Source organism: Lissotriton helveticus, chromosome 3_2 (assembly GCF_964261635.1).
Source record: "Lissotriton helveticus chromosome 3_2, aLisHel1.1, whole genome shotgun sequence".
Lineage (NCBI taxonomy): Eukaryota > Metazoa > Chordata > Amphibia > Caudata > Salamandridae > Lissotriton > Lissotriton helveticus.
This window is the reverse complement of record NC_136062.1, coordinates 280,222,848-280,245,515: the sequence shown is the minus strand read 5'-3', so window position 1 is coordinate 280,245,515 and position 22,668 is coordinate 280,222,848. Positions and strand designations below refer to the sequence as shown.

The 22,668-nt window shown below is 47.2% G+C and overlaps 1 protein-coding gene across 2 annotated transcripts in view; it reads right to left on the bottom strand.

Moving 5' to 3' along the window:
• Positions 1-22,668, bottom strand: part of LOC144826656 (hydroxylysine kinase-like) — a 248,876-nt gene that overhangs the window by 124,433 nt on the left and 101,775 nt on the right. Inside the window, exon 3 of one of the 2 annotated variants that reach the window (XM_078685215.1) lies at positions 14,609-14,666. The exons of the other annotated variant lie outside the window; for it this stretch is intronic. The gene's annotated coding sequence lies outside the window, so the exon portion shown is untranslated. The remainder of the gene's footprint in view (positions 1-14,608; positions 14,667-22,668) is intronic. 2 annotated transcript variants of the gene reach the window in all.

The following is a 22,668-nucleotide window of genomic DNA, read 5'->3' as shown; positions in this document are numbered from 1 at the left end:
GATGTTAGTTGCATCTCTGTCCCAGCGATGTAGTCCCTAAAGAGGTCTGTGGGCTGATTTCTTTGGATGTTTGTGGCTCTGTTGGGTCACAAATCTCTGTAGAAGAATACATGCAAGTATCCCCTTACCTTGTAAAAGACATGTACAGCATCTTGACAAGTTCCAATTTGCCCCACTTGCAAATGTGGTCCTATTCTTTTTTAATTCTTTTTTTTAGTTTGAAACAGTGTCATATACGTCCGTTCATCTATTCAATCAACACAGGAGACATTTCACAACATAGCGGTACCCACTTGATAACGGCACTTTCAGATATATTTTCATCCGGGTCTTTCTCTATTTCTGTCTCCTCCTGCAAGTCAGTCAAAGGGGAGATGCAGATTTCTCCTCTTTATGAATTCCACTTTCCCCATTTGCTATACCACTTTTTGTGGCAGCCCCTGCTTTTGAAGACCTCCTTCTCTGCTATTATGTATTTATTAATTTTGTTTGCCCAGTTTCTCTCTGTTGGTGGGTTCCCAACTCCCCATCTCATAGTTATACTACATTTGGCTAGTTTAAGCCCGAGGGTGGCCCATTGTTGTTCAGTGCTAGTGAGATCTGTGGCATCCCATACATTGAGCAGTCACAGTTTGGGTGTGAGCGTGATTTCTTTCCCTATTGCATTTTGAAATGGTGCTAACTTCTTGCACCAATCACAGAGGTCTCAGGGTTACCTCACCAACAGACAGAAAGAACTCGTCTACCTATAAACAGTCTTTATTTGTGTTTGGGTCAGCACTGCTTCCCTGCTCAAACCATGCACCTATGACCCTACGTACTCACCATATAACAGAGGGAGCAGATGTTCCGGAAAGTCATTTATGGGGTAGAGGTTGCAGGGATCCTGCTACGCCATTGTTACAAGGGGATACTAGCCATCGGTCCGAGGTGGAGGAGTGCGGGGTGGTAGTGGTGGACAGTGCTGATACTACAGACATAGAGTGAGTGCGAGACTGTGCTTCCTGGCTAGTGGTGGGCAGGCACCCGAGAAAGGACCAGTGATGTTTAAACGGCAGCCCCCTAAAATGATGGTTGAGCGGGCGACGTCTCACACCCCCGGGTCTGCAGTCCCAGCCCCAGAACTGCTGTTTACCCTACCTGACAGCTGCTCTCAGGGTGTCAAGTGTCAAAATGGCAAGTGAGGGCCTGCGGGGGTAAGGTGGCAGCCGAGGCCTCAGCTGTTCTGGTCTTTCCCTGGCTCTATGTCAGGTACAGCCCGGTGCCAGAGGGGCTGACACAGTAAAAGGGTCAGCCGGGATCGGCAGTGGCGGGGGCCAACCCAGGAGCCCGGCTTGCACTTGCGGTTCCTGGAGCTGCAATGAAGTGGCTCAGACAGGGTGGGGGCCTGGACGGTTCAGCACTGCCTAGGAGATGCAATTCTGCTTTGCCGTTATGTACTTGTGGCCTGGGCAAGGGATAAGACGAAGGGGCGGAATGTTTCACTCACATGGAAATCGATAAGTCGCATTATCGCATCCTGTATGTGCACAGACTGTGCCTTATTGGCACACAGCAGGCTGCCCATGCTTGAAGTATGGGCCTGCTCGATCCTGCAGCGCTGCCACTAAAAAGGAAATCAATAATTTACACGCATACTGCTGCACTGCAGTGAGTACAGTCACTTCAATTTCGCGGCAGGTACGGTCTGCGAGCCACCCGCCTGAGAGTTTAGTGACAATGTCCTGGCCGCTGCAATAGTAACATTAATTTGTGAATTATTCTAAATTTGCAGCGGTTCGAGCAAGCAGCGTTGCGCCATGATTTGCAGCAAAAACAGCCATTTCATGTGAGACTAGTTAACTTACTTACCGCAGCGTCACTACGGCAGCAGCGCCGGTCCAGACTCACTGCCCTGTGGCGGAACAGTTGATGGGGTCACAGCGGGCGCACTGCCTGGCACACACGATGACCGTCTGCAGCACCACTAGTCACTCTGCTGGCAGTCGAGTCACACTTCCCGCAACGCCCGCGATGCCAGTCATCATGCAGCGCCAGGGCACTGTCAGGCTCAGCCAGAGTTCAGTACTCCACTGTGGTGCGACTCTCGCGGCCCCCGTCGTCCAGCGGGGCGGCTCAGGGGATGCGCTGCGGCTGGCTGCCTGCCTGGTGGAAGTTAACCCGGCTCAGAGGCAGCTCAACTTGGTGGAACTGTGCAGCCCCAGCCGGTAGCAGCTCTGCTGAGGCAGCACTCAGTGCAGCTTAGCTGAGCGGTGAGCGCACAACTTGACTTCACTCACTCCAGTCCAAGAGTGACCTCACAGGTGACCGGATGCTTCCCCCCTTCCTGAGAGCTATGATCCGCCGCTCGGGGTGGCTTTTCACCGCCAGGCAAAGTGAGTTGGAGAGACAAGCCATGCAGGGGTTTAGGCCTACTGGGTGTGCGGCCTTCCATGCAGAGAGAGGAGTAACACGCTAGATGGCCTGATTGTGATTGCACCAGTGCCCAAGGCGATATGTGGACTGCAGCTGGTCCTCAGGCGGTGCCCCTACCACCAGTGACCAGCAGTGTGGATTCGGCAAGAAAGATTGTGGGTCTATGAGGAGGTAGACAGCAGCTCTGATCACCGCGATTAAGGGCCCGCGTGACATACTTTGAGTGCGCTCTCGCGCCTGCGGCCCAATAGAGAACGCGGCCTCACGATTTCCTGCTGCCTGGGGCTGATTCAACGCAGGACCCTGCTGGAGACTCCGAGGGCGCCTCACTGTGTTAGCGGCGTGGGATAGGTTTTCCTGTGAGCGCGCCTTCTCTGGCGACGATTGACCTCAATTAGTTCCTGCAGTGTGCAGGAGGACCGCCATGAGGTCTTATCCGGATAATTGACAGGCCCGGTACCCTGCTGCGTGCGGGCTGTGTGTCAGTTTCACAGCCTGCAGCGTGGCGCTACGGGCGGGGCCGGGAATACAGTCCTGCCAAGTATCACGCATCACGTGTGACACTAACGCATTTCAGTGTGGTGTTCCGCATTACCGCACTAAAATGCTTTGTCACGCATTTTAATGCCACTCTCTTGGGTGCTACTCCCAGCAGTCTCACTTGCTGCTCGCAGGCCGCTGAGCGCTCTCCGACTCATAAACAGTTAAGGATCATCATGCAGCTCTGGCTGGAAGTCAGAGCGGTACAGCCCTAGCTACATTGTTGCAATTTTTCGGCATCACAGTCGCGCCTGCAAGCAAGCGCCAGGCTTAACTAATATTCCCGGCTCCGCCCGCGGCGCCGCGTTGCAGGCTGTGAAACTGACACACAGCCCACAAGCAGCAGGGTACTGGGGCCTGTCCATTATCCAGATAAGACCTAATGGCGGTCCTCCTGCACACTGCAGGAACTAATTGAGGTCACTCGTCGCCAGAGAAGGCGCGCTCACAGGAAAACCTATCCCACGCCGCTAGCACAGTGAGGCGCCCTCGGACTCTCCAGCAGGACCCTGCGTTGAATCAGCCCCAGGCAGCAGGAAATCGTGAGGTCGCGTTCTCTGTCAGGCCGCAGGCGCGAGAGCACGCTCAAACTATGTCACGCGGGCCATTAATCGCGGTGCTCAGAGCTGTGTTCTACCTCTTCATAGACCCACGATCTTTCTTGCCAAATCCATACTGCTTGTCAATGGCGGTAGGGGCACAGTCTGAGGACCAGCTGCAGTCCCCATATCGCCTTGGGCACTGGCGCGATCACAATCAGGCCCTCTAGCGCGTTCCGCCTCTCTCTGCATGGAAGGCCGCACAACCAGTAGGCAACGAACCTGTGCGTGGATCGTCTCTCCAGCTCACCTTGCCTGGCAGGAAAAAGCCACCCCAAAACGGCAGATCATAGCTCTTGGGCACGGGGAAGCCTCCGGTCACCTGTGAGGTCACTCTTGGACTTGAGTGAGTGAAGTCAAGTCGTGCGCTCGCCGCTCAGCTAAGTTGCACTGAGTGCTGCCTCAGATGAGCTGCTACTGGCTGGCGCTGTATAGTTCCACCAAGTTGAGCTGCCTCTGAACCGGGTTAACTTCCACCAGGCATGCAGCCAGCCGCAGCGCAGCCCCTGAGCCACCCTGCTGGATTACGGGAGCAGCGAGAGTCGCACCACAGTGGAGTACTGAACTCTGGCTGAGCCTGACAGTGCCCCAGCGCTGCATGATGACTGGCGTTGCGGGGAGTGTGACTCGACTGCCAGCGGAGTGACTAGTGGTTCTGCAGCCGGTCATCATGTGTGCCAGGCAGTGCGCCCACTGTGACCCCGTCAACTGTTCCGCCACAGGGCAGTGAGTTTGGACCGGCGTTCTGCCGTAGTGACGCTGCGGTAAGTAAGTTAACTAGTCTCACATGAAATGGCTGTTTTTGCTGCAAATCATGGCGCAGCGCTGCAAATTTAGAATCATTCAGAAATTAATGTTACCATTGCAGCGGCCAGGATATTGTCAAAAACTTCTCAGGAGGGTGGCTTGCGGCCTGAACCTGCCGCACAATTGAAGTAAGTGACTGTACTCACTGCAGTGCAGCAGTATGTGTGTGAATTATTGATTTCCTTTTTAGCGGCAGCGCTGCAGGATCGGGCAGGCCCATACTTCAAGCATGGGCAGCCTGCTGTGTGCCAATAAGGCACACTCTGTGCACATACAGGACGCGATAATGTGACTTATCGATTTCCATGTGAGTGAAACATTCTGCCCCTTCGTCTTATCCCTTGCCCAGGCCGCAAGTACATAACAGGGAAGCAGAACTGCATCTCCTAGGCAGTGCTGGACCGCCCAGGCCCCCACCCCTGTCTGAGCCCCTTCATTGCAGCTCCAGGACCAGCTAGTGCAAGCCGGGCTCCCGGGTTGACCCCCACCACTGCCGATCCCGGCTGACCCTTTTGCTGTGCCAGAGAAAGACCAGGACAGCCGAGGCCTCGGCTGCCACCTTACTCCCACAGGCCCTCACTTGCCATTTTGACCCTTGGCTCCCTGAGAGCGGCTGTCAGGTAGGGTGAACAGCAGCTCTGGGGCTGGGACTGCAGACCCGGGAGGTGTGAGAGGTAGCCCGCTCAACCATCATTTTAGGGGGCTGCCGTTTAAACATCACTGGTCCTTTCTCGGGTGCCTGCCCACCACTAGCCAGCAAGCACAGTCTCGCACTCACTCTATGTCTGTAGTATCAGCACTGTCCACCACTACCACCCCGCACTCCTCCACCTCGGACCGATGGCTAGTATCCCCTTGTAACAATGGCGTAGCAGGATCCCTGCAACCTCTACCCCATAAATGACTTTCCGGAACATCTGCTCCCTCTGTTATATGGTGAGTACGTAGGGTCATAGGTGCATGGTTTGAGCAGGGAAGCAGTGGTGAGCCCAAACACAAATAAAGACTGTTTATAGGTAGACGAGTTCTTTCTGTCTGTTGGTGAGGTAACCCTGAGACCTCTGTGATTGGTGCAAGAAGTTAGCACCATTGCATTGCATGATTTTGCTCATGAAGAAATGTCACTCTTAGTTGTTGAAATGTCACACATAATTACACTGGAATTATGACAATGTCAGACATAGCAATATGAAACCTTAGCAGCTATGCACTGACAACCCGGGACAATGGACTCGTAGGCTGAAGGGGTGTCCTGCTCATGCAGGGGCACCCTCTCACTTAGAACCAAGCAACCTGCCTTCAGGATTACAAAGTACTGCTATTTACAAGAATATGGTGCAGCCCTGCGTTTCCTCCTGCGCTGGTACTACATTTAGCAGGGTAGCGCCAATGCAGGCACCCTTTCACCATGGTGCAAAGGCATCTGTGTGCAGGGGAAGATAGTTTATGTACAGGAAGGTCCTCCTTCCTGCACATAAACAATCTTGAAATGCTGTTTCGTCACTTCTATGTGTTCTGCTTAATGCAGCACACATGGAAGTTACAAAATATAATTTTTTTAAAGATTATTTATGTGCAGGAAGGGTCACCTTCCTGAACATAAACAATCCAAGGCGTTTTGCTTTGTGTGCTGCAAAAAGGCAGCACACATGGAAAAAGCAAAATCGAGGAGCATTTCTCCTCGTTTCACCAAGTTAAGACCAGGTGTTTCCTGGTTTTAATTTTGGCGCAGTCTCCTATTTAAGCAGCCCTTGTGAATAGGAGGCAGCGTAAAAATCAATGGGTGTTGCAGTGGAACGCCCACCGCAGCACCCACTGCCCACCTCTTTCACGCTAAGTATTGCATGAAAGGGGGCGTTATTTGCAAGGCAGCTTTAAGCCACATAAGTGCCTTAACGCTGCCTTGTAAATAAGGCGAAGCCCCTCTCGCCATGGGAACATCACAAAAAGTAACATTCCCTTGCGGACAGGGGCTTGTAAATATGTGTGCACATGTGTGTTTATTTTGTTCGAATTAATGTTTGAAATTTAAATCCTACAAATTGCTTGGGGGTCCCCGGCTTCCAGTGGTGACTTAATGGGGGTCCTCATGAGTCAAAAGTTTGGGAACCACTGACTTACAGGTTTTAAGTGCAGAGACCGTTATATATATATATATATATATAGTAAACCTATATCTTCAGCTTGTGGTGCAATGGCAGGCCTGTAGTTCTAAGTTGTATGGTCTCCCATGGGTGGCATAATGCATGCTTCCGTTTATGGGAGACCTCTGTGGTACCTATGCCCTGGGTACCTTAGTACCATATACTAGGGACTGATAGGGGTAGCCCAGTATCCAATCTTCAGTGTACTCAATACAACACGTTTAGGGAGAAAGCAGCTAGATTGGGGTCCTGATTAGCAAGATCTCAGTCAGACTAGCCATAAACCAGCATAGCACCAGGCAAAACGTGGGGTAACCATGCAGAAGGATCCTACCTCCTATAATCACCAATAAAGTAAACTGATAAACTAAACTGTGTAGAGGAGAAGCACTTTTTGTGGCAAAACACATCTTCTGCCAATCAAGACAGGTATTCTCAGCTCCCAACATGGAGGTCTTAGGGGGAACCCCTAGCAGCCAAGGCGTTAATGATTCAGATGTCGATATCAGGCAGGGTGGGTACCAGCAGCGGTGCGTCCATTGGGGCGTAGGGGCGTAGCCCTACCAGCCACATGGACCCACCGTCGGCGTCGCGTCGTCAATGTGCATCGCGCATTAGCAATCCTAATATTAAAATTACAATCCGCCTGACTGCCTCCGGGAATCTGGGACACACCCGGCGATTTCGGAGTGCGCAGGGGGGGGGGGGGGCTCAGCCTGCTGCAGCTTGAGTGACAGACAGTCACACTCAGGCTGCAGCAGAGATCGTAGTGCGCAAGTGCGATTTGGTGTGAACACTTGCCCGAGCATGCGCGCAGCGCAGTGTAAGTTCCCCTTAGAGAGAGCGGGACCAGGCAGGGGGTGCTGGTTTATCCGGCCGCAGCCCCCCGGGGTTTACGTAGGGCGACAGGGCGAGCTGCAAATGTGCCCCCCTAGCATCATTGGATGCCGCGCGTGCGGGTGGCACACACTGCCTCAGCTGCATTGTTATGGCCAATCACTGTGTGACTTCATGCGAAGCCATGCAGTGATTGGCCATTTTGCCGGGATGCGTGCGCTGCTTCAAGCGTGGTTTGTCCCTGGAGCACTGCTCGCCACTCCTCGTCCCTCGTGCGCAGCAGGGACCGTGTCCGTGTGTGTCACCGTGACTGACTCCCTGAGGCGCCTCACCACCGTCACGACTTTCGGTGCAGTGCTGCTGACTTGTGCAACGAAAGGTATTGTCTTGATCTGATCATCAAGAATGACTACTGCGCCCTACTGCCGTTTATGAAAGTTTTCATTTTAGTGTAGATATCCAGTCTGGTCTGCGCCGGAAGGTTAGGGTGACTGATGCTTAGGGGTTGGGTCAAGACTGGTGTGCAGCAGCACAACCGAGCTAAAAAACAACGGAATGGAAAATGCCACCAATGGAGACTCCGAGTCACAGTGCTTAGAAGCGCCGGCTGCAAAGTTAATCACTCGTTAGATCATCATGATGTCTTGGAGTCTCCCCGACCCCTGGTGAAAGGTGCCCGAGCTCACTGTATCTGGGGGTGTGCAAGGCATGGCATCTGGGGTCGCTTGCCTTCCTGTGCCGAGTTATTGTGCCAACAAGTCACGATGAACTGCTTCTTGGAGGCAGGGCCGAGGCTGCCTAGCATTCCTAGCATAATAGTAGCCTACACACATCTTCATACCTCGGCCAATGCAAGAAATGGCCACTTACATATATTTTATTTGTGTGGGGCATGTCTGATACACACGATTAATAAAAAGAGGCCACACAGATGTGTGGTCCAACTCAAGAAAATAATAATTGCTCACATACATTTAAACACAGAAACCGCATCAATTGTGTACATATACTCAAGCATCACCTATATAGAAAACACCTTGAATTACATAATAGTGTACACAGCAGCCAAAAAGTGTGTACATCTTTCTATTTTCAGTGCAGATTCTTTGTTTCTAGCTTACAGACAAAGTTAATCACTCGTTAGATCATGATGTCTCGGAGTCTCCCCTGGTGAAAGGTGCCCGAGCTCACTGTATCTGGGGGTGTGCAAGGCATGGCATCTGGGGTCGCTTGCCTTCCTGTGCCGAGTTATTGTGCCAACAAGTCACGATGAACTGCTTCTTGGAGGCAGGGCCGAGGCTGCCTAGCATTGGATCACCTGCTTCATGTAATGTGGCAGAAGAGCTCAAAATAATGGAATGGAATGCCGAGCAGAGACGCCCTACAGGTTATAAATGTTTGCTCGGGCATTTCCCTTCCTGTCTGACTATTTGCAGTTTCTATGATAATTCAAGGATACACATTTGAAAGATGGTTGTGGTCTTTTAGTAATGTCCAACACAACGTCTGAACATAAATGCATTTATCCCTAACCTAAAGCTCCCAATCCTTTTGCGCATACATACAGAGGCAATCAAATAAATGATAATCTTATCCCATTCAGTACTGCATCACGCTACTAACGGTTTGGTTTTATGCTGCGATGCTTACAATAGTGTACTATGCCCGCCCGCCCCTTCTGTAGCGCAGTAAATCCTAGCTCCAAGCACATACTCCAGTGAGCTAACGCCCGGCTGCATAAGATGCCTACATGGTATTTTTTAGACGTCGAGTCTTACATTCATGAGAGCGTGTGGTGCTCTAGAAAGCACTCAGATGCAGTTCAAAGCTTGCTTTCTATTGGAAATTCTAATAGATTATGTAGATTATGTAATGAACCACTTGTCTTGTGTTTAGGGGCTCATGTAATTTATGTTGTATGGTATGGGTTAGAAGCATTATGCCTTACATCAATCAATTTTTACATATTAAAGAGAGTTGTTGGACATGCTGTGTGGAGTTCTATTCAGACAATGGTATACAGTGGCCTACGAGCCGAGGTAGTTTTAATGTGAAGGGAGTCAGCCCAGTCCTCGGCGTAGTAAAACGAGTGAAATATCTCACAGTTGTACAAACGCGAGAAGCAGACCCCAGAGTCTTGTAGGGCACACTCCTCGTGTGAGGGGTGATCATAAAACCTGTTGTGCGTAACGCTTAATAACTCGATTCTGCCTGCCGTTTGAAGGCGCTGTAACTAGCAGATGTTATCATTACCCAGGTTAATGGCACTGAATTTACCGACGCCGTAAGGATGGACTGCTGCTGGGATTAGAATTCGTGACGACATATGCGCATTCTGGCTCCCGCCAGGTATCACTTAGTGATACCTGGCTGGAGTGTTTGAATGAAAGGGTAGTTTTGGAAGCTCGGTGGACACAGGACACAAGCTGCTTGCCTGAAGCAAGGCAGGCCAGTATAGTTAGAATAGCTCTCCGCTGAGTCTGTTACCTCTGCACCTCTCTCCTCACCCTCAGACCTCAGCAAGCCTCAGGATCTGTCTCGCCAGCACGTGTACACTACAAATCTTTCGAGCGCACTCTGCCGAACATAAATATGTCTGCACTTTTCTCTGCAGAATTCACGGAGGCTGTCGAACCTCTCCTCTCGATCGAATTTATCCGAGACCACTGCCGAATTTACAGACTACATAACCTCTCTCTGCAGAATTAAGGTAAATCGTGTGGACACTCTGCCTGATGAAATTAGCAATGTCCGAATGTATGCCTCATTGTAGAACTCTCTCTCGTCAGAACTAGTGGACAGCTCAACTCTCACCACAAACTCAGCAAGATCTCACGCACCTCTGTTCAGAAAGCGTGACCCTTTGCGTACCACCTCCAGACCACAACCCACGCGAACTTCCACCTCGGAGCCTCAGTCTGCATGAACCTATAGCCACCTCCGAACCACTACCTGTAGAAGTTCTAGAACCCACAGACCTCTGAACCTATATGTGCACAGCCTCAGTCTGCATGAAAGTATAGCCACTTCGGACCACTCTCTACAGAATCCACAGACCCTGGCCTGAACCTGTATGTGAGCAAACAGTCTTAGAATGCGTGAACCTATAGTCACCTCTGACCACTCTCTGTAGAACCCACAGACCTCTGCAACTCTATGTGCACGAACAGCCAGCTCCGAATCTCAACCAGCATAAAAAGCCACCTCTGAACCAAACTTCTTTTTGGCACTGGCTGATTTTCAGGCTGGTCACCAGTACTATGCAATGCTTGGGTCCTCAAACACCAGACTGCGCTTGGCAGTGCGATCCTTATACCCCAAGTTCCCTACAGAGCCCAAGATTCTGAAAGCACTACAGGCGATTTTAACAGGAAGGGAAAGTAGTAGAGGGCTGATCAACAGACTATATAAAGCTTTCCAAAGGGAAAATGACTGGTCGGACTCCTCCTCATTCGATGAATGAAGAGCTTGCGGACGGTCCACTTGACATGGGAAAGCTGGGAGTCCTGCTGCAAAGTGATGGGGTGCCTGACTGCCAATTGTAATCTTTCATTATACATTTTAAATACATTACCTGCATCAGTTGAATTACATCCCTGTGCAGCTGTTGAAACCTCCCCACAAAAGAACCGTATTTTTGGGACAAGGCCACGACATATGAAGTAGATCACCTATGTTATCACAATCTTGCCAGCGCAGCGATGCGCACTAGCACTAGGGTATTATTTGTGGACTTTCGCCAGATGTATATACCAGTCCTACAGTAATTTAAAATGTGCTTCTTTGCCAGAAAAGTGTGGAGTGCCTCGTTTGGTCCCACCTTAGGTGTGAATATTGTTGATCTGTAGGCGCCTCCCCTAACAATGCATTCATTCTATTTGTGTATGGGTATTAGTTTGATAGTGTCTCTACTAGTAGTAACTGGTATAGTTTGGAGATAATCCCTTTTGGTCTTTAGCTTGCCTAATACATTTCTCTAGATGTCAGGTCTCTGGAGACTGCGTCCTTGATAGTTGAGGGCAATACCCAAAGCCTAAGCTGTGCATAGTGGAACCTTTCTGTGTCTGCAAGGTAAAGTTCTGTTTGCAATTATTACACATCTTGACATTTCCCATTACTATATAGGTCACTCACCATAAGAGAGCCGCCCTTCCTCCAGGCCTCAAAGGGCCCAGGACTAAATGCTGGTGTGAAGGACTGGCTGAAATGGATGGGTGTTTAAGGGAAGGTATATGTGGTTTATGCTAGTTTATGATTGAGCTCGACCCAGACATGTAGTGTGGTATTTGTTGGGGTGCTCAGTAGATGTTTGGGGGTCTCTGGGCTTTTGATCGACAGATGAGAATCCACAACTATGGACTGCTACAGCTCTGCCCATATGAAGCCATAGTTTTGCAGACTCCAGGGCACTCAAGTCTTCTAGGACCTGGAGTCGGGATACAATGTAATAGATGTGAGTGGGGGTAGGGCCAGGCCTCCCTTTTGCTTTGGCCGGCAAGCACCTAGTTTGCTGCTCTCGGTGTCTCTCCCCCCCAATATATATTTCAAGAAAACCCTTTTTATCGTTGCAAAAAATGTGCTTGGAATGATAAGTGGAAGGGCTCAGAATAGAAATAAAAGTCTAGATAAGACATTTAAATTGAATGCGTTGATGTTATCCAAGCGAGGCCACTGGGAGTGTACCCCGTCTCCTAAGTCTGCTGCTTTGTATTTCCCTCAGCATTGGGAGTATGTTACTTGCATAGAGGGGTAATGTAGATGTTGGATTGTCACCAAGTATGCAGGCAATATGTTTGGTTGCCCATCTTGGATTAGTATTTTCATTCGCTACTTCCACTGTTGAGAGAGTTAGGTTAAGAATTTTGGATTTTGCTTTGTTAACGTTAAAGCTTGCCACCTTTTCGAATTTACCTAGTTGGTGTTGTAGTTGTGGAAGTGAGACCTCCGGGTTGGTAAGGGTTAGCCGTACGTCTTCAGCAAACAGCATTACTTTGTGATCTCTCGCAAAATGGAGGCATGTCAGCCTCTGTCATCTGTAAGGTGTATCATTAGGACACAAAGGAGGAGGGTGAGAAGGGACATCTCTGGCTGGTGCCCCATTGCGTGTGTAATGACGGAGAAGGGCACCACTTCTAACATTATTCTGGATACCAGGGTTTGATAGCCCACTAGTGCTAAGGTTTGAAATCTGGGCCTCTTCCCACCCTTTACAATACTCTTCATAGTAAGAGGCCTAGTTAGCTTTATTTTTCCCTCAGAGTTTTATATAGAGCAATCAGGGTAAATCTTTTCCTGTCACCTACTGGGCTGTTTAACCTTTGACTGCTTACAAGTTAAAAAACATGAACTTAATTTTATTATTACATTTCACACGTTTGCAAATTGGCAGTGCGACATAATTGGGCCCATGGAATGTAGTTCTCTCTTCTATCCCTCCCGTCCCATTATTCATTTTCAATCCATGTGTGCAGTATAATATGTGGCTGTGTGTCACTGGCGGCCTCATGGGGCTGGACCCACAGCATGTGCTGCACTTGTTCAATGCAGGACCCATTTCAGGCTCTCTACCTAATGCACCCCAACCTTTAGGCCAAGTATGAGCTCAGAAAGAGGGGTGACATTGCATTGGTTTTTACAGAGACAATAGCTCTTACATTGCTTTAGTTTCAGATTGTATAATTCATATTGTAATTGCAAATGCATTTATATAGCAGCACTGACTTCCCCTGATGAAACGTTGCCCATTGATTCTCGGGTCTGGTCAATGCGTGCTATAGTACAAAAAATAGAAAAATCAGTTGTTGGCCTATATATGGAGGTGCGTTGGAAGTGTGGCAGAGCTAGCCTATGTTTGTGGTCCCAGTAGTGAAATAGCAGCAGGTGGCAGCGCAGGAGGTTAATGTGCCTGCTGCAAAGAACATTTACCTGATGCAGATCATTAAATGCATATGATGTAAATAAGTCAGTGGTGAGTTTGCTACACTGAAAGAGAGACGTGCTGATTTCATTTACAAAAAGTGAATGCTGCTACTTGTTTGTTGAATAAAAAAAATACTGATTGAGGTGCTCAGAAATGCATTGTTATCTCTGTTTTTAAAAGTTTTGTAGTGTTTATTCTATTTGGAGACTACACAGATTTTACTGATCAAATGGCATATTAAGTACATTTTGTTTCACCTTAAAATTATCATCTGTCTGTGTGGAAAGACATGCGTGATAGTTGCGTGCGTTCTAATGGTAAAGGTAAGGCGTGGTTCCCAATGCTTCGTGAAGGCTGTTTCCCAACTGCTGTGCAACTTCTTCTACTCTTAGAGCTGAGATTTCCATGAAAGTCTGAATTCAGCACCTGAGCGTAATAGGACGGAATGTATGAAGCTCTGTGGTTATACTGAGTAAGCAGCTACCTATGTTATGCCATCTATTAATGTAATAACTGTACTTTCACAGTTGCTTTATTAACCTTCCTGCTTTCTCAAATTTGCTTGAAAATGCACGATTTTTCTTCTTTTTTTTCAAATTTTTCTTGGGGGGGGTAATCCCCCCAAACCCCCCTTTTAGCGTTCGGGCTCGCTCGCTGCGCTCGCTCGCTACGGTGCTGTATGCAAATCACTTTGCGCCCCACCGCTTTCAAATGTCACCCACCGCCCCTGGTGGGTACACATACGCAGGAGGTGCAAGACATGATGGATGTGGTATTTGAGGACCATAACAAGACACTGGATACATTTTTTGCTTTGCCGAAATGCATGAAACTGCGCATGGTAGCATCCTGACAATGCAAGTGTGAGAAGTAAATCTACGAGCAATGGCTGACTTTTTTTCTACCTCAGGAATTTCTTCCCTCCAACTGTTGCGCAGATTCCCTTTTAGATCAGCGCGCAACGACCCCTCACATTTACAATGTGCTCTTGCTGAAAGAAAGCGCCTCGCGAGCGCCTCATTCCAAACCCGCCCTCCCCCGCCTGACCCCGAGCCTAGCGGTCCCGCTTCACAGGGGCGGCTGGAGGGGGTTGGGGGCGGTCACACGGCCAGTCTGGGGCCTGTCAACTCGCCTCTTCCTCGTGAACTCGCGGTTGAGAAACTGTTACTCTTTGTATCTTGTTAGACTGCCCTCCAGCCTCGTACTTACTTGCACGCTTTAGAAACTGCTCACCATCGAGTTATCAAAGACATGATTAATTCTGACCTCGAAGAAAGGCCTAAAATGCATCTCACGTCACCCGTTTCTCCTTTAAAAAAAAAAAAGAAAGAAAAGAAACGTCTTACCAGCTGACTGCTGCTGCTGGACGCGCTGGCCTCCTGCTGGCCTGGAACTTCTCTTCTCCTGTCGGAAATAAGCAAACGCCGAGTCAGCCCCACTTCACCCGGCCCACTCACTGGCGAATCTTAGAGGACTGAAAAACACTTGTAGCTGGACATGTGGGAAGCCGCCCCCTCCCTCCTCCATGGGCCTTGAACTAACTGGAAGCAGATGGGTCCTTCGCATTGTTTGCCTCCCTTAACTCTAGAAACATTACACACCCGCAGGTTGTACACATAGTAAACGCATTTCTAAACACACCTTAGTGCCAGTCCATCCCAGGACTTATTTAAAACAAGCATTGAAAATGTAATCGGTCTCGCCTTTGATTAAGTTAAAGCCATTTGCTTTGCTAATGGTATTGTATAGCAAAGCAAATGGCTTTAACTTAATCAAAGGCAACAGCTATTGCATTTTTAATGCTTGTTTTCAGATGCACTGTTATGTACAAGCCTCAGTTATTTTTCGTGGTACTATTATCCACCAGACACTAGTTTTGATCAGATGCAACTCTGCTACAAAAGACCCTAGTTCTTCGCTGAGGCAATCTGCTCCTAAAAACCACAGTTCATGTCCTTCAGCAGCCATCACTTTGTTTTGGACTCTAAACATCCCACTTTTTTTTAGACATACTCGACTACTGAGGACCTCGGCTCTTGTTTGAGGTGCTCTTCTTCACTAAAAACAAGTCATAGCACAGAGCTATAATCACACTTCTGTAGTTGGCTGGGTCATGCCTGTTCTGCTGCCATCTGCCCAGTATGCAATTGCAACAAATGACTAAGAATTCTAGCAATGAATCCCTATACATCTGCTTCCGCTGACCTAACAAACCTCCCTATTGGCAATGGTTAAGTGGATCACAGATGTAGTGAGCTACTCGCTGCCCACTTTTGGTTTCAGTATTTACCTTCAATTGTACAACAGTAAATTTGACGTGGCTCAGGTTTTCTATACCATTTCACCATCCCTCCTCCAGGAGTCAGTGTGTTTACAGAGGCTATGTCAGTCTATGTTCTTAGACTCCCAGTCATGTTGTTGCGCTGTGCATTCACTATAGGGAGGCATCAACTGCCTTCAAAATGTCTGGCACAACACTGGACAGACTGGCCTTTCTTCTACTGCTGTGTTGGACCTTGTGGTTCACATAACAGTGCAATAGTCCCGTACAAACGATCCCCAACAAAAAATACAAGCATTGGCATAGCCAATAGGTCTCGCTTTTGGGACCTTCTAAGTATTTAGTTATGCAGCACAATATTCATGGTGCAACAACAACTGTTGCATGGCTAAACACTTAAAAGGTCCCAAAGGAGAGACTTATTAGCTATGCCAATGCTTGCTGCACTAAGGGCCATATGTATCATAGTTCCGTTTTGCGAATTCCAAATAGCGAATTTTAAGGAATCGCTATTTGGAATTCGCAAAACGGTATGTATGTACAAAATCGCTTTTTAATAGCGATTCCTTACCATTCCTAATTTGCGATTAGCAAATTGCTAATCGCAAATTACCCATTCATTTCTATGGGCCAGGAGGCCCATAGGAATAAAGGGGCAATTTGCGATTAGCAATTTGCTAATCGCAAATTAGGAATTTTTTCAAGGGTGCAGGGGTGTCTCAACAACACCCAGCTGCACCCCTGAAAAAGACATTTGGGGGCATATGGCTCACATACATGCCCTAAGGGCATATATGGGCGTCATATGGCACCTTTTGTTTTTTGGAAAAAAGCTTTTTGAAAAGAATTCGCAATTTACCACCAACTAGAAGTTGGTGGTAATTTGCGAATCCTTAATGGCATTTTTTGAATATTTTTTGTTTGATACATTGCATTTAAGGAATCGCAAAATTTGCGATTCCTTAAGTGCAATCGCAAAATAAGGAATAGCAAATTTTGATACATACCATTTATCAAATTAGCATTCGCAAAGGCCGAAATTCGCAACGAATGCTAATTAGCTTGATACATATGGCCCTAAGTCACTTGGGGTGTCAAACAGTGCATCGCTGGAAAGCCGCTGATACCTGCTGGGTAGGGCCCAGTGCTTCAAATGGGCAGGTACAAAGTACCGGCACACTGGTATTTCCATTTAAAGCACCCGGTGGGTGAAATCCGGACAAGAGAAAGGAGGGCACGAAAATGGAAGAGAGCCGGCTGGAAGGGGTGAAATTGTTCAGAGTCAGACAGGGAGAGGGAGGGCAGAGTGATATCTGGGCACCGAACATATGGCAAAAACGGTGGGGGTGGAGGGCACTGGTAGTAATTGAGAGAAAGAAAAGGGAGACGGGCTGAGGCCTACGAGAGAGAGGGTGGAGTGAGGTTGGGGAGGTGAAGGCGGTGGGGCTGAAAGTGCGCGCGAGAACTCTAGAACTCTAGGAACAGAATGGAGAGGGGGAGGTATATATGAAGAAGAAAAAACACGGCGAAAATGAGACAAGCAACATCAGGAAGAGAGTAGAGGGTTTGGGAGATCAGGGGTAAGGGGGGAGAGGTGTTCTAACATTTCTGCAGCGGTGGTCAAAGGGGAATAAGATCTGGGAGTTGCAGTTAGAATTCCTCAATCTTTGACCCTATTTTCGGTTAATGTCTAAGTTTTGGACACAGTAAACTCTGTGCCTAGGATCTCAGTAAAGCCCCCTGGCGGGGGGATTGGCACCTTTGGCAGAGTCTCTGAGGGGGGAAAAAACATGCAGATAGTAGCGGTTCAAATTGGGGTATAAAATTACAGCACTAGCGATGTGATTCTCAGTAAGGAAGGGAGTGAATGAGGAGAAAAAAATTAGACGAGTAGGCATGAGGTACCGCATTAACCTGGGGGTGGGTTAGTTGGTGACAATTTTTGAAGGCTAGAACCGAAAGTGAGTGGCGTTTATAGTCAGAAATAGAACACAGAGGTAAGAGGCAAGAAAGAGTAGTGCAAACGGGGATATATTAACGACTAGCCGTGAGGTGCCTTTAATGTCAGCCAATAACACAATCATAAGGGATCTGAACAATCAATCAATTAATCAATCAATCATTTAATTTGTAAAGCGCACTACTCACCCGCGAGGGCTTCAAGGCGCTGGGGGGTGGCGGGGGTTGCTGCTGCTACTGGTCGAAGAGCCAGGTCTTGAGTTGCCTCCTGAAGGTCAGCAGGTCTTCGGTTTGTCGTAGGTAGAGGGGGAGGGTGTTTCAGGTCTTGGTGGCGCGGTGGGAGAAGGTCCTGCCTCCGGAAGTGGTTCTACGGATGCGCGGGACCGTGGCCAGGGTGTGGAAGGATGTCAACCAGCCCCAAGCCCTGGTCCTCCTTGATTTGTCCGCTGCCTTCGGCACGGTTGACCATTCCATTCTCCTCACCCGTGTCGAGGCAGCGGGCTTCAGGGGGCCCCCTTTGGCTTGGCTCACTTCCTTCCTGAAAGACCGCACCCAGGCTGTTCATCTAGCAGATTTTTCTGCCCCTTCACGAAAGGTGCAGTGTGGCGTCCCTCAGGGTTCCTCCCTCTCCCCCGTTTTATTTAATTTGTACATCTTCCCCCTTATTTTTGCTTTACAGCAATTGGAGGTCACAGTCTTCAACTATGCAGATGACCTCCAGTTGATTTTCAACCTTTCCCCCTCCCCTGAGTCCACCCACAATTTTCAATCGGTTATGATTTTCATCAGGGACTGGATGAACTTCAACCACCTTAAACTTAATCCAGATAAAACTGAGGTGGTCCTCACAGGTGGCACTTCCAGTCCCTGGACCCCCACGTTTTGGCCTCCCTCACTTGGTGCCCTACCCCCTACCTTCTCACTCAGTTAAAACCCTTGGGATCATGCTGAACCAACATCTCACCCTGCACTCCCAGATCGGCCTGGTGGTATCATCTTGTTTCTTTACCCTTCGTACCATCAGGAAAATCTCCAGATTCTTTTCCCCCTCTGCCTTAAAACTCATTCTGATAGCAATGGTGTTATCCCGTTTAGACTACGGTAACATCTTGTATAATAGTGTTCCGGCTTATGCCCTTCGACGCCTTCAGCTGGTCCAGAACCAAGCCACCCGCCTCATTCATGGTCTCCCTAAATTGCACCACGCCACCCCTTTATTAAAGGACTTGCATTGGTTGCCCATTAGAGAGCGGGCCCTCTTCAAACCTGGCTGCACCACGTTTCAAGCCCGAGCCGGAACTGCACCAGTTTTTTTAAATTCTGAAATCAAAAATTACACCCCGGTCAGAGAACTCCGTTCCTCCACCCAGTCCCTCCTTTCCGTACCACGTTTCAGGAAGAAAAGGATGGGAGGGATGAAATTTGCGGTACTTGGCCCCACCTTCTGGAACTCCCTTCCCCCCACCATTAGATCAATACCCTTGTACTCTGACTTTCGCAAGGCGCTCAAAACCCACCTTTTCCTGCAAGCCTTTCTGTCTTAACCTCTGCACCCCTTTTACTGGATTTAATTGCATCCTCAGCGCCAAGAAACCGCTAGGTAAATGTGCGCTTAATAAATGCTTTTCAAATTCTAATTCAAATTCACTATTACTCCGGCATATGCCCATCACTTAATTTTTAAGGCAAGTGAGCTCGTACATTTACTTTTTTTGGGGTGTTGTAAAGATTAGTTTTGTCACTTGCTTCAGTTTACTTACAGTCAAGGCAGAGTAAGTGGGAGATTGAGGTAAGAAGAGTTTGAGGTCATGGTGGCACTGAGGCCTACAGAGCAGTTTATGTTACAACAAGCATGTATGTGTATTGAGTGCTCGACCTTTAAATAAATGTAAGTTACCTAGTGCACGCTGTTCTAAAAAGCGGCATTAAAAAAACTGCTCACAATTTGGGACCAATATTTAGAGATTTAGTCATAAAAGTTGAAATCGGAGTGGGTCATAATCATACCAACCTCATAAATATTAATGTGGTAGGTGACGTCGCTAATTGAGACTCACTCTGATTAGTGGCTCTCCCAAGGATGATGGCCTTCTTGTGTCAATATGCCATCATGCCGTAGATTCCTTTTTAATAAAGTAAACTTTTTTCAATGTGACTTGTTTTTCCTAAAGGAAGATGATTACTGTTTTTAAAATACAAGGTTTTTAAAGATTGTTACCGAATTAGCAGTGGTCCCCTGGATAACTGCATATTCCGAAACAAATCGTTTGTTTTTTGAATTCACAAAGGGAAAGAGGTCCCAAGGATACCCCTTCCCTTTTATAAATGCCTTATTACACCAACTCAATGGTCTGTAATTTTTCAATGTTTTGCGACTGGATTTTGGTCACAAAACATTTGTTCATCTCATACCAAATCACTATTTGGAAGGACCCCTTCAACACACCACTTCCAAAAAGAGATTCTGTGTGGAGTCACAAAGCTATTTTAGGACATGGACAACATTTACAACTGGTAAAATAGCTATATTTGTTATTAAAAAAAGTATTTTTTGTGGTCGCAAACAGCGATTTGTACAGTTTGAGATGGTAAAAATGTTTTGTACTTGTTGTTAATTACCATCTTTTGTGTGCTATTCCCCCAGGTGTTTGCCTTCACTACACTATTTTTGCTGAACCTTTTTCTGTTGGCTTTAGGACTTCTGCTAACCAGTGGTAAAGTGCTTCTGCTCTCCCTGCCAAACATGGTAAACATGGTAAAACCTGATTGGCACATTTAATTTACTTACACGGCCCTAAAATATGGTGCTCACTAAAGTAGCACTATAAAGCATGTATCCAGCCTGCAATTACAGTCTGTGTGTGCAGAATTAAAACTGAATTTCGAACTGGATAAAGAAACCTATTGCCAGACCTAAACCTAACTTTTTAATACTTGTAAGTTATCCCGAAGGTCGGCCCAAGGAACTCAATAGAGCAGGGTGAATGCTATTTAAAAAGTTTTGCGATGTTCCCTGCAAAAGGGCGATAACCTTGCTGGTACGACCCACAGGATCATACCAGCACAATCCACCCCCTATGTTAGGGGTGGCTAAGTCAAGAAATTAGCAGACGTTAGTTTTTGGAGAAAACAGCAGTTTTCTCCAAAAACTAACGTCTGCTAAAATGCTAGGGCATCCTTGCTGATAGCGCGAAGCCGCGCTATTGATGCCCTGACATGTAGCGCATGTCATTAAAGATGCAAAGGTAGGCGTAGTGCAAAACGGTGCTAACATGCGATTATGCATGTTAGCACCTTCGTGTAAATAGGGCGATATTTTTATCTCCGCTTTTTTGGCTTTTAAAGCCAAAAAAGCGGAGATAAAGCCCATGTAAATATGCCCCTCAGTTGTGTATATTTCATGTTTTACAAGTCCTGGCAGCCGATCTTCACTCTGGCAAGGTTAGCCGTCCATATACTAACACTGGTTTTCCTTAATACACCCAGCTGTATTTTTTGTGGTGTATTTTTTCTGCAAACTTACTATTAACTCAAACAATCTTACCCACTATTTGCTTTCTTGAAAACTTCTCTAAGATTTTCACCTTCAAAATCCTTCAAGACAGTGTGGAGCAAAAAAAGTCTAAACTCCAAATTTCCTTTATTATTGTAAGATCTCCTTTTTCTGCTATATTCAGGTGTTATTCATGAAAAGGTCCCAGTAAAGATCGGTTCACACTTTGTAGTTGGCATTAAGTGTTTTTTTAGTTTGTAAATGATAACCACATATTTTCATATTTCTATAGTACCGTATATATTTCAATAGTATCTTTAATGTGTGTACATCTTTACATACCTCAACTATCGGAAGCAGGCTCATGTTGTGTTCCTAACTCTTTAGTCTTAGGCCTTATGATTAGGTATGTGCCTGTGACTAGAAAGGTTTCGGATCCTCCTTCGTTTCTTAAAGTTCCCCTTTGGAAGCCAGGACATGCCGAAACATGTCGACTGTTTAGAGTCTCACATCACAGGAACATTGTCCTATTATACAGACCAAATAAAGGAACATGCATTTTTCCTTTTCTGTTGCAATACTTCGTTATAAAAGCTGCCTTGATTTTCAATTTGTCTTTCACTTTTATAGATCTGAACACATGTACTAGGATTATATTTATGTCCAACACATTCAATTTCTACATTTCTCTTTTCCTTTTTTCTATCACTCTCTCATTTCCTCTAGTGTTCTCTATCCTACTTTGTCTCTTGCTTTCTCTCTTCCTACCAACTACTTTCCCTTTTGGTTTTCCTTTCCTCCTCTTTTTCCTTCCCTAAATTCTCTTTTGCATTATCTCCTTTTTGTTCTCATTCATATTCTCTTTCTCTTTTCTCTCTTTCTCATTCTCATTCTCTTTCATTCTCTCTTCATTTTTCTCCCATTCTGTATTATCTCCCGCCTGACTCTTTCTTCCTCCCTCGCTCTCTCTCCCCCCTTTCTCTCACCCTCTCTCTACTTTTATATCTTTTTCAATTTTTCGTTTCTGTTCTGTCTGTCACCATCTCTCTTGTCTCTTCTGTTCTCACTATCTCTCTCCCTCCTTTTCTTTCTCTCTCTCTCACTATATCTCTCGGCCATTCTTTCTATTTCTCCCTATTTCTCCATTTCTTACTCTCTCTCTCTTTCTCCCCCACCAGACTCACCATCTCCCTCTATCCCCCTCTGCTTTTCTCTACCCTCTCTCTCTTTCTGCTCTCTCACACAAACACACATTTTAAATGCCACCACGCACTATCCTCCAACTAACCTCGTCTAATGATAGTCAAAGCGTTCTTGTACGTCTTAAAAGTTGTAATTGATTTGCTTGTAAATCAGTAAGACACATAATAAATTTACAAGTAAATCAGAAAAAAAGAAAATCCATAGTACAGAAGGGTAATTGTTTGCAGCATATATGGAGGCCATGTGAAATTCCTTGAGTGAGATCAATCCCATTGGCCAAAAGCATCGCCTGCGCCGAAGAACTGCTTAGTAACTAATATATACTTGCACCTTGCCCTTTGTAGTCAGGCGCTGTTATCTGAAGTGCACGTCACATTTATTGGATTCGAAATGTATAAACCAGCAAACTATGGAAAACAGAGGTTCATTTACAAACGCATACTTGAAAACTAACAAAATATATACCAATT